The 14,339-nt window shown below is 43.0% G+C and overlaps 1 long non-coding RNA gene across 1 annotated transcript; it reads right to left on the bottom strand.

The window, feature by feature from the left end:
• Positions 1 to 1,153: 1,153 nt before the first annotated feature.
• On the bottom strand, positions 1,154 to 9,014 carry LOC142503387 (uncharacterized). Its single transcript, XR_012803997.1, has 3 exons — positions 8,931 to 9,014; positions 5,777 to 5,805; positions 1,154 to 1,433 (listed from the first exon to the last, which is right to left on the bottom strand). It is a non-coding gene; the product is annotated as an uncharacterized LOC142503387 (long non-coding RNA).
• Between the last annotated feature and the right edge of the window lie 5,325 nt (positions 9,015 to 14,339).

Consider the following 14,339-nt stretch of genomic DNA (forward strand, 5'->3'; position numbering starts at 1 on the left):
AGCGCTCATGGGAAGAGAGTTCGCTAGTGTCAGTAATGACTCATAAAATTTCGATCTCTGTTTAGGCCACTGCTAAGTGTCCCGAACAGTTGCATAAATTTGTATTCATGCAACCGTCTCTCTTTCGGGGTTTTAAGATTACCTTTGAGTATGGCAACCCTCAGATCGTTCATCTTATGGCCAGAGTCAGAGAAATGTTCGCCAACAGGACTGTCTCTTGTTCCGCGTGTGATGCTGTGGCGATGCAGGTTCATTCTCTTGTTTAGCCCCTGTCCTGTCTCACCTATGTAGTAGCAGCCCCCTGGGCATTTCATGCACATGATGAGGTACACGACATTGCTGGAGGAACAGGTGAACCCTCCTCTGATTTTGTATTCCCGATTCCTGTGTGGTATTTGTATTGTGTCCGCTGTGTAGAGCATTGCGCAGGTTTTGCATCTTGGGTCCTGGCATGGTTTTGTCCCGCATTCAGTTGTACTGCTGAATACTTTACTCCTCACCATAATATTCTTGAGATTATCATACATACCACACCATAATCTCAAGAATATTATGGTGAGGAGTAAAGTATTCAGCAGTACAACTGAATGCGGGACAAAAATATATAAAATATATATATAAATGTAAATACAACTGTATGCTCATCTGCATGTCATAGGCAGGTCTGCAAGCCCGCCTTTCACCATTATCACCCAGCACACAGCACTTCCACTGCAGCAAGGGATTCTGGGAGATGACATGCAAATGAGCACACAGTGCCACTTTTTGCTTCAAAAACCATTTTTAACATGGTTCCCTATAGGCTTAAGCTTGCTGCATGGTCACAGCTTTGAGCACAGCCAGGGTTAAGGTGCATACCCAGAAAACCACCCACAGACAGCTGTTTCGACCTTAATGGGTTTTATCATCCACTGCTCAGAACCTCATTGGGATGGACCCTGGAACACTATTAAACCACAAACAATATCATCTTGAATTGAATAAGGATTCCTACTCACATCTCTGGAGCGTCCCTATCCTGTGCTGGTATATGAAGCCTGCTGCCACTGGTAAAGAGTCAAGATTAGCATCCATAGGGGTGTAGCGCACAGCCAAGAGAGTGGGTCAGAACCTTGTAAAAAAAAATGTTCTTTATTCGTCCATTAACAAGAAAACGGAGGTGCAAAACCCTCCTACATGTTTCGTGCGTCAAGCACTTTATCAAGGAGTATCTAAATACACCAATATCCACCCTTTTGTTCCATTTCGCGCCATTGCCGTGATGACGTCACCCGGCCGCCCCCTCGCGGCGACATCACTCCGCTGTATGAGGCATATTGCCAGCCTCCGGCTGCTCTCAACCCCCTCAAGACGCCGAATCCGCATGCGCGCGGAGGTCCCGCCCCTGCAGCGCCATCGCCAAGTGGCGGCCAATCAGAACCAAAGATTATTTCCTAAAATAAAAAAAACTTTATTCAAACATTCTACACCATTTAAAAAGGGCAAACAATACACTAATTTAAGACTAAAATACAGAACTGCTAAAACAAAATAACTGTGATTTAGAACATTCACCTCCTTAGACATAGGTGTTTACATCTATTACAAAATTATTTTCTCCGGTGATAAACACACTATGTCTAACGAGGTAAATGTTCTAAATCACAGTTATTTTGTTTTAGGAATTTAAGGAATTTGTATCCTTTAGTGGTATTCAAACGAGTTCTTCAAGATTACCACAGTATTATGAGTGAGTCTATTATTATTACAGTTCTGTCATCACTGCATTGATACACGACCATATAGGGATTAATATATCCAATTAAGGACATTAGGAGTTCAACCCAACAACAAATTTGTTGGGTAGTAGTTACATTTAGCAACTCCACCAAGTGCTGTTTTATTACTCCTTCACTACCCTTGCAAACACTGTCCGAATTTTTTAAATCTTGTGTTTACTTGTTTGTTTTGTTTGTTTTTTGTCCTTAATCCCTTACACCTATATTTTAATATGTTATAATAACATTGATTTTTAATTCAATCAGGTGTTCTTTGTGCTGCATAAGGGGATCCTTTTCTATCCTAGTACTATGTAAAGAAATGCCTCCTGTTCCCAACAGGAGAGAGATTTTCCTCAGTACACAAGGGTACTGACAAGAGGAAAGAGGTCTTGAGCAGAAAGGCTCTGCTGGGATCAAGACACCCAGACACCCAGAGACACAGGGGACACAGGAACCTACCAGAGACTTACATATGCTTTAAGGTATCAAAATCAGGTGCTTTAAGGTATTCTTGAGACTTTGGGGAATAGGCTGGTAATGGGATTATCCCTCCAGCCCTGCAGAAAGGGACTGGGGAAGTAAGTTAGCCCTTACAAGGGATAGGTGTTTGTTGTTTTTGTATATGTGTGTTTGCTATGCTATTTAAAGGAACAGGCAATAAAGCCTTATTTTATTTTCACCTTAAAAAGGTCTCCATTGTATACCTCTGCACACATCTCTTTCATTATCAAATGCTGCAGAGAGGTCAAGAAGTCACCTCTGTCACTCGCCACCAGGAGATCATATAGCACATGAATGAGAGTACTATGCCGTCTTCTGAATCCTGACTAGAATGGGTCATAAACATCATGGGTTGAGAGACAAGTTTCCAATTGGGCTGCCACCACTTTCTCAATAACCTTCCCTGGAAAAGGAAGGTTTAATACAGGCCTGTAATTAGCCGTGCAATTCGGGTCTAATGAAGGCTTTTTTAGAAGAAGTCTGATGTTGCAGAGGACACTGGTGACCTAGTCCTTCTAGCCTGTGCACATAACCAGCGTCTCTTCACGTAGGCACATGAATTCAGCGCGCTTTAGTGATTTACGGAGGACTTTTTCACAGCACAGCCTTTCCATCAGGTGCTTGGCTTCCTCAACCCCACAGAGAACTTCTCGCTCAAACCCATATTTCCATCTTACCAACTTTTCTTTAACTCCCTTGGCAACGTGTTCTTTCACGCATCATGTGATCTTCTCTTCCCTGCCCCTAGGGTGATCGCCTGCATCTGGCTCAGCCTCACTGATACCAGAAAATCAAAGTGCAATATTAACTTTGCTGTTCTGTGCAGTGTGTGTTACACTTTTTTTTTACTACAGGGAATGCTTTAATCAGAGCTGCATTACAGTCAGATCACATATGGCACTTTTTTTTTTTTTTTTTTTTAAACAAACGGGTGTAAATCAAGAATTCCCTTGATAAAGAAAATGGTCATTTGTTTGATAAAAATCTGTAAATACTGAAAACATGGAGCACGAAGGCACTTATTCTGTAAGGTGTGATAAGTGCAGATGACGTTATATCGCATATATAGCATATATAGCATATTGGGCTGTGAAGTCTCAGCAGTGGGTTGGGGGGGGGGGTGGTTCATGGGAGATTTTGTGCGATTGTGCCAAAATTGGCATTATCGCAGTTTAATGGAAAACCCCCTTGGTGTTCAGAGTCTTCTTGTTTAGTGGTGGGTCCTGCTCAACTGCGTAAGTCAGTCGCTGACACTGCTCTGTGCTGGAGAACAAGTGAAGGAAAGACACAGTGGCCAGCAGAACCCCAACAGCAGGATGCAAAGTTGGCCGTGGAGCACCAGAGAGGCACTCTGAGAAGCACTGATTTCACTTCACGTTTGGGAGTTAAATTATTTTATTTGTGAATAACAACTCTTTTGCTACACCATTGGAGGCTTTGTGTGCTCTATTCTAGGTATTTTGATGGTGAAAGCAACGTGGAAAAGATCTTCAATGAAGAAAAAATGCCGGTGCACAGCAAAATCAGGAAAAAGGGACGTAATGACCAAAAAGTGTTTATTGGCTGATAAAAAAACATAATAGAGAGTACTAGAGCTGACACTCTAATGCGTTTCACACGCAAAGTGCTTTTCAAAGAGTACCAATAGAGTACAGTTTCTCCGAGCACCGGATTAGGGGCTGTTCCATCTCTGCTCTCCTACTATTGATGGTGAAAGGACAATCTGTAGCAACTGCATTCTACCTGAGGGACTTCTTTGGATCTCATACCTCTAAGACAGAGATCCTGGACTGGTAATGAAGGGGCAGCATGACGTAAGGTCGAGGAGCCCCTTCCCTAAGGTGCTGTGATGTCAGGCCAGGGGGAAGGGTTAAGTAAGGGGTACTTAAGGCAAGAGGGAGGGATCCTCTTTCTTCTAGAATCTACTGGAGCGGAGTCCCACCCACCTACACTGTGCTTCAGCATGAGGATGTCGGCATTGGAAAAAACCATTGGGATTTTGCTTTGTTTTGTCACAGATTGGGGTATGTGTTGGCGTGAGTAACGATACTCTGGGAGGGGAACTCAGTCATAATTGGTTCCTGGAGGGAGGTCTCAGACTTTGGAAGTATTTTAGTTGTGGAAGGCAGAACAATTCCAGGCTGTTGTGGTTGGAATGGTGGTGACCTTCCAGGTGGAATTTGGGGAAGGCAGTGCCATTCCAGACTAGGCTCAGTTGGTGTGGTAGTGACTTTCCGATGGGGGCTGTGTGCATTCAGACTAAGGTACTGAATGCCTAGAAGCGCATGAGCTGAGGGTATTCCTCAAGCTCTGGTAGATGTGAGCAGAGCAAACTGTCTGTGTCCCTAGTTGGGCATAAATAAGAAATACAGTATTTATCTGTTATTATAAATAACGCTGTGACCGTTAATTTTTCCCACAAAGTTGTATGGTGTGCTTATTGGGAATGGGAGAGGGGTCCAGCTCGAAGCATGGGTAAGTCATGTCTTGGGCTCATTAAATACTGACAAGTACTATGCTTTATTGATTTTACTTTACTGGGGCTCCACCAGCTTCTCATTATATATATTTGACTTCATTTTTATTTCCCCTTTTTTATTGAGTGCTTTTTTTTATTTATTTGTGATCTCACCTGGTTCCATTTATTATTTATTTATATTTATTACCTTTTTATTATTTGATTCCCCTCTTTTTAAGAAAACGCATACAGGGCACAGTGGTTTTATTTATTGCTCATAATATAATCCATATTGTTTCAAATTGAAGTTTAAAGGAGAGCGTTGTAGATAGAGATGTCATGGGCAGTAAATGAAAACACAGAATATAATGTTTTAAATCGTGTCCGCAAACGTGATATGAATATGGGAAAAAATATTGATTACTCAATTGGGTAAGTCAATATATTTAGATCATAAAGGTTTATTGAAACTTACTCCTAGTGTAATTGTTGCAACCCCTAAAGAAAAGGAGCGGGTGCCGTGTTCTTTTAATTTTGGTAAGGATTCTGATTAATGACATGAGAAACACAGGGGACAGTACAGCTGCAGCAGCCGTTATTTGAACAAATCACGGCGCCGATTTCGTGTGCTCTGCTGCACTCCACGCTGCATGAACGCGGCCAATCGCCCCAGGCACCCGCTCTTATCGCGATTGCTTTGTTGAATTTCATGGATTCTGTTTCTTTGGGTGCAATGAAATGAATGAATTGCAATGTGTACAGTACTGTGCTTTTAGATTTCTATTCACTTTACATGGATTCGGTAGAGCTTTTGCCTTCTGGATTGCACAGCTTGTTCTGCTAAGCCTGGGACAAAGACGTATCGAGTCAGTGGACCCACTTAAAAACAGCTGACTAACTAACTCAATTTACCTGTAAAACTTTCCTTCGGGAAACATATCTACGAAATATGACATCAACTCAGAAAATCATATATACAAATAATATCTTTTGTTGATAGCAAAAAATACTTTCATGAGCCTGCAGGCTCCCAATGTTCCACTTGAATCAGTCGTACCTGCAGAAACACCCTTGTTGAGCCGTGCACTGTTGGGAAACAATAAAAAAAAACAGGTATGTGATTCCCCTAGAGGCCACCAGTTTAGAGAATAGAACCAAAAAACCCTATAGTTTACTGCATTAATTTTAAATTATCACCCATATAAGCAAAGAACAGGTTTACGATTTCAGCAGTTTATATGCAAGTGTGCTGTATGTGTTTATATATGTGCAAATCTAATCTGTATATTGTGTTTAGATGTACTATATAAAAATGACTGCGTTTATGTGTATACCTTTATTTGTATAGCGCCATCTATGTACATAGCGCTTCACAACAGTAACACACAACAAAGTAATAGGAGACATAAATAAAAGTAAATATTGGGGAAAGGAGTCCCTGCCCTGAAGTGCTTACAATCTAAGTGCTAGGGAGAACCATCAGAGAGTGTTATGGTTTGTCTGCAAAGGATCATGGTACAGTAAGTGCACACAGTATGAGATGTATAATACTAGCAGGGCGGGGTTGATGACGGTGCCATCGGTAGGGCTGCTGACATATTTCCCCATATATTTCTCTCCCCCGTCTCTAGCTCTCACTCTTAGCCCCTCTTCCACACTCACTCTCCCCCCTCACCCCTCTCTTTTTTCTCACTCCCTCTCTTACACCCTCTCTCCTCTCATACTTTTCCACCCTCTGCTGTCACTCAATTACCCACCTGTCACTCAATCCCGCTCCCTTAATCACCCTCCTCACTCAACCCCCCCCCCTCCTGACACTCATTTCCTCCTCCACCCTGGCCACATACACACACAATTCCCCCTCCCCCCAATATTCATACAATTCCCCCCCACCTACACACATAATAATATCTCCACACAATAACACCCCTCCACAAAATACATACAACACTACTCCCCCATTCTCAAATACATACAACCCTAGTCCCCCATCCTCAAATACAACCGCCCCCCCCCCCAAATTTTTTTTTAAACAAACACATACCTCGGGGATGGTCTCAGGCCTCTGGTGCCCCCATTCTCCCCAGCTACTGCGGGCTTCTCACACACACCGGGCCTCCTGTCGGGCCTGCCTTGTGTCCCAGTTCTCCCCCCTATCGGCGGACCATGCCCATCAGTGCCACTGCACCAAGCGATCACATCGCGCTGCGACATCACATGGTGTTTCGTTGCCATGACAATGTGACACCACGTGACGTCGCAAGATCACATGACGCCACAACTTTGTGTTGTTGGAAGAGGAGACGGCGCTCTAGACAAGGTAAGAGGCCCTGCAAAAGCCCCACGCACCAAGCCCCACAAAATTCCCAGCCGGCCCAGCTAGCCAAGAGACTAGTACATTGGAACTACTCAAATACTAAGTTATTAAAGGGGTGTGTTTTAAAGTTGTCCTGCGTTTGCATTAGTGTGTTTGTAGATATATCAGTAAATTTGTGAAAAGGGATTAAAAAGCATCAGGTGCCCACATGAGGGGTAAGCAGCTATAAATGACAGAGGGCTCCATAAACCCCTTCACTGTCAGAGTGGCCATGAATGGGAAATGCCGCAGATTGTTAGGGGGTTATTTATCTGTTACGGGTTAGCACGCCCAACTGACCATTAACTCCCATTCAAGTCAATGGGAGTTAATCCATAATGGAGCTTGGTGAATCTGGGGGTCAGTATTAGATACATTAATTGAACTCTCAAACGTATTCAAAACCAACACCTTAAATAATATGCCTCTACAAAACAGTGAAAATGATAAACATACTCTATGTACTCTATTCAACCCTTTCAGGGCCTTATTCAGACTATAGAATTACCCCTTCAGTGTCAAAATGCCTCGTGGCAGTTACATCAATCACATGATGACTCCAAGAACGGCAATACGCACAGAAAGGATTAAATATTATCGCTAGCACCCCCTCCGCACCCACCAAGATGAAACTATTTTACAGATTCTTTATATTTAAAAAAAAAAGTCCAAGCTCAAGTAAGAATGTACATTTTTGAGGCAGAATAAAAATATGCTTACTAAAAAAAAAAAATAATAAAAAAAAGAACCTACAGTATAAATATTTTATTATACAGTATTTGCAAAAAAAATTCTCCCATTCCTGCACAAAAACCTTTTGTTCCCTTAACCAAGCGAAGTGCAATCCAGCATAAACCCAGATGTTACATATCAAGCTATAAGCCATGCCAGCAAAGTTTGGTACAGATGGAAGTACACAGACTAATGGCCCTCCAGAAATACTTTTTTTTCCCCTTTCTTATTTCTGCAAATATTTTTTAAATGTTAATGGGTTCCACTCAACTCCAACCTAGGGGAGGTTACAGAGCAGGCCTGTGTGTGTCCAGCAAATTAATAGAAGGGATGCAAGGCGCCTTGGTGCTGTTTTGCCCTTAGGGCAGCGTCTGGGGTTTTAACCTTTAAACTGCTGTCACAGATGCCCTCATAATAACTTTCCAATGATGCGTTTGAAATGAAAACGATTTGAATCTGCAGAGCAGGCTGCGTTTCCAGCCTTACTGGGGTTGCCAAAAATGGATTAGGTGAAAGCCTTTGGCAAATCTTGTTTCCTTAAATTCCGTATCTTAAAGTGCAGAACAGAGCTTGATGCCGGGATGCTTGAATGCAAAAATGCAAAAATGTCAGCAACCTTTTCCTTGAAAACAGCTTTCAGTCTTCCATATAATGCTTACCTGGTTTGTGTTGGTAGTTTACAGGGATCATTTTTCTAAAAGGACCACTGTCGTTGGAACCAATTTCTAATTACTAAGTATTCATTTCAGTAACTCACATATTCTGACAGTGATTGTTTAGCCATGAATTACTGATATCGCACATACTGTTGGCAGTAGCTGAAGGTGGAATTGAACTCACAGATTTGTGTACTTAAAATCGACACCTTAAACAATATGCCACACCTTTAACCTAAAAGGTATGATTTCAAGATGCGAGATTGAAAAATCCATACCTTTCTTATAGAAAGGGTGTCGCTAAGCATAGGTTTAACAGGGTTTCCAAACTACTGTATATATAAGTTGCATTAATAGTGTAGTATTGTTTGAAGCAGGGAAGCCTGGTTCAAAATCACAGTGTCAACTCCATGTGACACTTTATCTCCCTGCGCCTCAGACACCAAAAACATAGATTGTAAGCTCACCTGGGCAGGAACTGTGTATGTAGAATTCCTATGCGCTGTGTACCGCACACTATACTGTAATTGTGAAGTGCTTTGAGTCCTATCGGGAGAAAGGTGCTATATGAAATAAAGTTATTATTACTATTATTATTTAAGGTAAAGCATACATGCATAAAAAAAGATTAAACAACAAATGATTGGTTGAATTTAAGAATTTATTGAGAAATTTGACCTTGTATCCCCAGGTGAAATTTACATCCCATTTAACATTCTCTGAAGCTGCTGTGCTTATGTGTGCTCATAGTAAATATGGCCCGTAATGGCTAAAGTTAAAATTCATAGTTATATATCTGAAATATGAAATGAGTAAGCTAGCACACAAATGGAATAGTCTACTTTAGTTCAGGTTGTCCCTTCCTACATTGCTCTTTTCATTACTCTGAGCAGCTGTAAAAGTTCATTAGAACCTCCACCACCTCTGCAAACCGTGACTACTCCTTCAATTCCTCAGAGTAGGTGCATATCCACCAAGTAACAAATACAGTAACAACTTGAATATGTTAATAGGTTTTCTTACTCCATGGAATACATAGATATGCATGCTCTTGCTTGGCACAAAGTTTACTGTACTTATTTATGCTTTAAAAGAAGTAGTACAGTATGGTGAATGCATATTGTGACTTTAAAGATGGTGTCCATTCTAACACCCACTGGGTGTGCGGGATGTTGTTGAGCTGGGTATGGGCCACATCACTCTCTGTCGCCTGACGACTGCGGCTCTGTATGTTCTCAATTTAAACTTTCCGTTGAGGCACAGAGGGGGGGTTTCTGTAAATGGTGGTCATTTTTTTGTGTGTGATATTGGCTAGTGCACTTTGATGACCAACCCCACCCAGATCACATATTTCATCGTAAAATCATCCAGTAGTTTCTTGCTAGAAATATAGAATATATGTATATATCTCTTATATTAATTGAAAGTGCTGACTTATCAGTGAGACTCCATTGAAGTCTGAGACACAGATGTTAAAAATCAGACTCCTTGGTAGGGAGACACAGAAAATCAGTGAGGGTTGACATCTCTGCTAACGTGTATATTGTATTGCATTGTAAGATTGATATTTGCTTTTGTGCTATTTATATATATTTATAAATATTTGAGAAGCTGTTACGTGCCTCAGTGTTTACCCTCTCCTGCATCTTTAGAATGGTCTGCCAAGGGGAACAGAACATGTAAAGGGGAAATCTCGCTTAGACCCAAAGTAAACCATCTGCAATTATATATTCAATGGTTTAATTTCAGTTAAATCTTGTAAGTATGCTACACGCAAAGAAAACCCGCACAGCTAGTGTTAGACCACAGTGAGGTGCTGACTGGATGGAGACGTGATTATATCATATGAAACTGGATGGAGACGTGATTATATCATATGTGCCCTGAGGAAGCGTTCACTACGTGAAACGCGCGCGTCGGCAATCCTACTCCTGCACACGCGGGAAGCTCATTTATTTCAAATGCAGCAGCCCACTGATATTTATCAGCGCTAATACACTTTAGCTCCCCGCGTGTGTGCTTATGTATATGGGATCGCGCTTTACCACTGCACTGCGTGATCCTCTTACCTGAGGGGTCTATGGTTCAACACTTCTGAGACAGGCAAGTCCTCGAACACATCAGCGCTGATATAACCAAGATCAGCGCTGATGTAGGGGACTGTGCGACTACCAGTTAGACCGGTGTTCCCTTCACTTGGCTTCAGAGATAGACCAGCTGTTTTTTGAGAGGGGGGGTGGTGCGTCTATGGGTATTATTGTTTTACCACAGCATTAACCACCTCTATACCCCACTCAGTCACAAGCTGAGTATTTTGGCAATTCTATTTTGCCTTAACCCACTATATGCTGAGCAGTACCACAGGGGGTCACAGTTAACAACATCATTACTCACAGAGTACTGTGAACCCTCCTGTACTACTGCAGACATTGTGGAGGTTGCCTCCATGCTATCATCTATCCTCTGTGTGCAACATTTTACTACGCTCACTTAAGGGTAAACTGTCCATATGTGCTAAGTGTCTGCATCTTGCTCTCACTATAACGTATACTGGGCGGCAACAGCAGATAATATTGACACCTTCTATTGACATTGGTTTAGGTGTACCTTGGTTAACTACACCTGTATAACACCACTGTTTCCAATGCTACTTACAGGTGTTTCCACCCTATACACTATCTGCAGTTTAGGTGTTTAGATGACCTTATCTAACGCTCCAGTTTTGCCATACTACTCCGTATTACACTATCCAATGTGATAATAAGTGTGCACCTATTATCAACAAGGTGGGCCACACAGGTTTTCATCATAGACCTGGCCCTGACAGCACTGATGAATGGATTTAGTCACCATTGCATATCTTAATCAGGGACAGACATTATATCAGGTCTAACTTAGCTCGCAATTCGTCACACAGTATTACTGTACTTATCCACAGTGTATCAATTGTATGCGTAGCACACGCCTGGATACACTTATATGGAAAGTGTCTTTGAGTGGGCTCCCACAGGCTCCTCTTGCCTATATCGTTAGGTAGCTACTATCAGTAGCGTCTGATCCCCAACATTCATTAGGGATCTTATTATATCCACCCACATAATTAAAGGTGGGTTATTAAGGATAGAGTCACGTGCTGTTTAATACTATTTAATTACTTTTTAACACCCTATTTTTTATTCATGGTTATAAATAAAGCATATTTTTAAATTTACAACATTACAATCCTTGTGACTGAGTGCTGAAAGACTGGGTTCTTTTTCTTTCATATGATAAAATCTTGTAAGTACACTGTGAAGGCCTTTTACAGTGTATATACTCTTGAATCTCTGTAGTATCACCACTCCTTGCCTCTCCTCTTATTGGCCTATCATTAGACACATAACAAAGAGTACAATAAGTAGAGATGTGCACAACTTTGGCATAATGTTGTTAAAGAAAACGTGGCAGAGTTTGTAAGTGATTTGCGAAGCATTATGTCAAAATGCTAATTTGTTCAATTCTCTAAAATCGCTAGATTCACCGGCGGAAGACGCTAAAGACACTCAAAGCAATAGATTTGCCCAATGGTCCCGTCCCTGCAAGTGTTTTATTTCTCTTATGGCTGCCATGACTTTTGCTCTAGTTCTTGTCACTGAGGAAAGTACCTAGCTGTCCTTTCCGCCTGTTGCCTTAGCAAGCCTTTCTCTGGCCCCACAGATAATGGTATATTCCTAGATCCCTAGCACTTGGTATAGACCTGCCTTATTTACAGGTGTGAGGCTGTTGCATCAGTCATTTTCAGCGTGTAGCCCTTGCTAGTGGTCTACCCCAAACTGCTCTCCCTGTGCTAGCATTTTTTTTTCACCTTGCCCTAATCTATGCATCCACAAAGCTCCCATTCATTTCTGTTTGGGTTCATAACAATGCTTATCAGAAATCCAAGAAGGACTCTGTTTGCATGAAGAAGGAGACGAGTTTACCTGGCTCTCAAATCTCCCTGAGCCCCAGGGAGCCTAGGACAGAACAGTGAAAAAACAGCTTTACAGAGAGAGGTTGATCACAGACAGCAGCTGCTGTAAGACACAGCTCAACTGGAGGCAGGCTGGGCCCAGACAGCTCTAGATTGTACACTTTGCACCTCAGCACAGCTACACAAGTGACACAGAAGCCCCTCAATTCCATCCCTGCAACATCCCCATAGCTAGGGCCACCAAGTGCCATGCTACGGACATCTGCCAGCACATGGGTCAGAGCAACGGACACCTGTAAGTACAGCTAACACTATGCTGACCATACAGGAAACCAACAGGCATTATCTGAGGCAGTCCTCCACTGCTGATGCTGGTAACAGATCGCACGCCACACACATTGGCACAGGCCTATAGACACCTGCAGCAGGGCAGAGCTCAGACCCTCACCAGAAACCAGAGTGACAATTGCAGACGTTGAGACCTCTACACAACAGATGCAAGAGAGTGTAAGGCCTAAGCGGACAGTCACACTTAAATAGAAGGCCCACATAAAATATGAATCAGACATTGATGCACACCGTGACAATTTAGAGAAGGCCTGGAAAAAAACTGGACTTTAAATGTTTAATGTTAGGCCACGGCATGGTCAGCGCTGAGCCGTGCTGACGCTTGTCAGTGTGCCCCTGCAGCCACAATGAGAGCGGCTTTAGCAGGGGCTCGCGCACGCTTCCGCAGGCGTGCGGAAGCGTGCTGACTTTCAACCGACAGTCGGATTTTAGTTTTCACGCTGAGGGAAGCGGAAGGCTGGTCACGTGACCGGCAACAGTGACGTTGGCGCCGTGATGTGGCGCGCTAGCCCCACCTCTGCCCCGCCTCTCAAGCGCACTCGCTGACGCTCATGCCAGGACACAAAAAAGCTCCTGCTTGAGCAGGAGAGCATGAGCATCAGCACAGCTCAGCGCGGTATTTTTTACCATGTCCGAGGCCTTACAAATATTAGTTACCTTGAAAAGCAGCTTAAGCAGGCTTTAGCTCAACTGTGGTCCAGCCATATATGGTACCAAATGCTATAGGAGACATATATCACCTACTTGACAAGAAACAATACCGTTGAAAGCCTGCAAGAACGATACCTACAAAAACCAATCAATCTGAAACATGATGCCCACATGCAGATCGCAATCACGGAAGCTGAAAGTCAGAGAAAGTACCGCTTGCTGGAGATTGCATCACAGCACAACGGCGCATTTAACAATATCCCCAAACTCAGCGCCATTTAACGTATCTAGCGTAAGCGCAGGCGCTACCAGGGTGCAGAGATCGTGCATGCAAGGGCTGCTTACAGTCAGCTAGAGGTAGCCATGAAATTGGAGAGAGCCTGTTTTGAAGAGGAGGAGCAAAGGGATGCTGCTGCAGCCACTGCTGTCGCTGCTACCACCGCTGCGGACACCACCACAGCCTCTGCGCATAGGAAGGCCGATTTGGAAGTGAACTTAGAGGATGTACGTGAAGAAAAGGAAGCAGCCGCCGCTGAAGCCCAAGCCAAGATCTTGGAAGCAGCTGAGTGACAAGATGGCGGGGGCACTAAAGCATCAAATAGCTACAGAAGATCCAGCACACCAGAGACTACTTAAAAAGTCACGCCAGTATAAACGCCAGTCCCCCTTCTTTCCAGATTAGGTTATTTCAGATGCCGAAGCTATGGAGAGTCCACATGAAGTAGATGCTGTTTCTCTAAAGACATAGGCTACCTGGGATGGCTACAGCTACCACAGCGATCCACAGGTTCGCACATATATGGATGCACTACAACAGGCTCGCAATCCAGGTACGCTTACACAGAGAAAAATACTTCCTCATACTTACAAGGAGCCACCACACATCCATTGAAAGGAAGAGAGGAATGCAAGGTTCCCCTCAGCAACA

The sequence above is a fragment of the Ascaphus truei genome, chromosome 10, assembly GCF_040206685.1.
Source record: "Ascaphus truei isolate aAscTru1 chromosome 10, aAscTru1.hap1, whole genome shotgun sequence".
Classification (NCBI taxonomy): domain Eukaryota; kingdom Metazoa; phylum Chordata; class Amphibia; order Anura; family Ascaphidae; genus Ascaphus; species Ascaphus truei.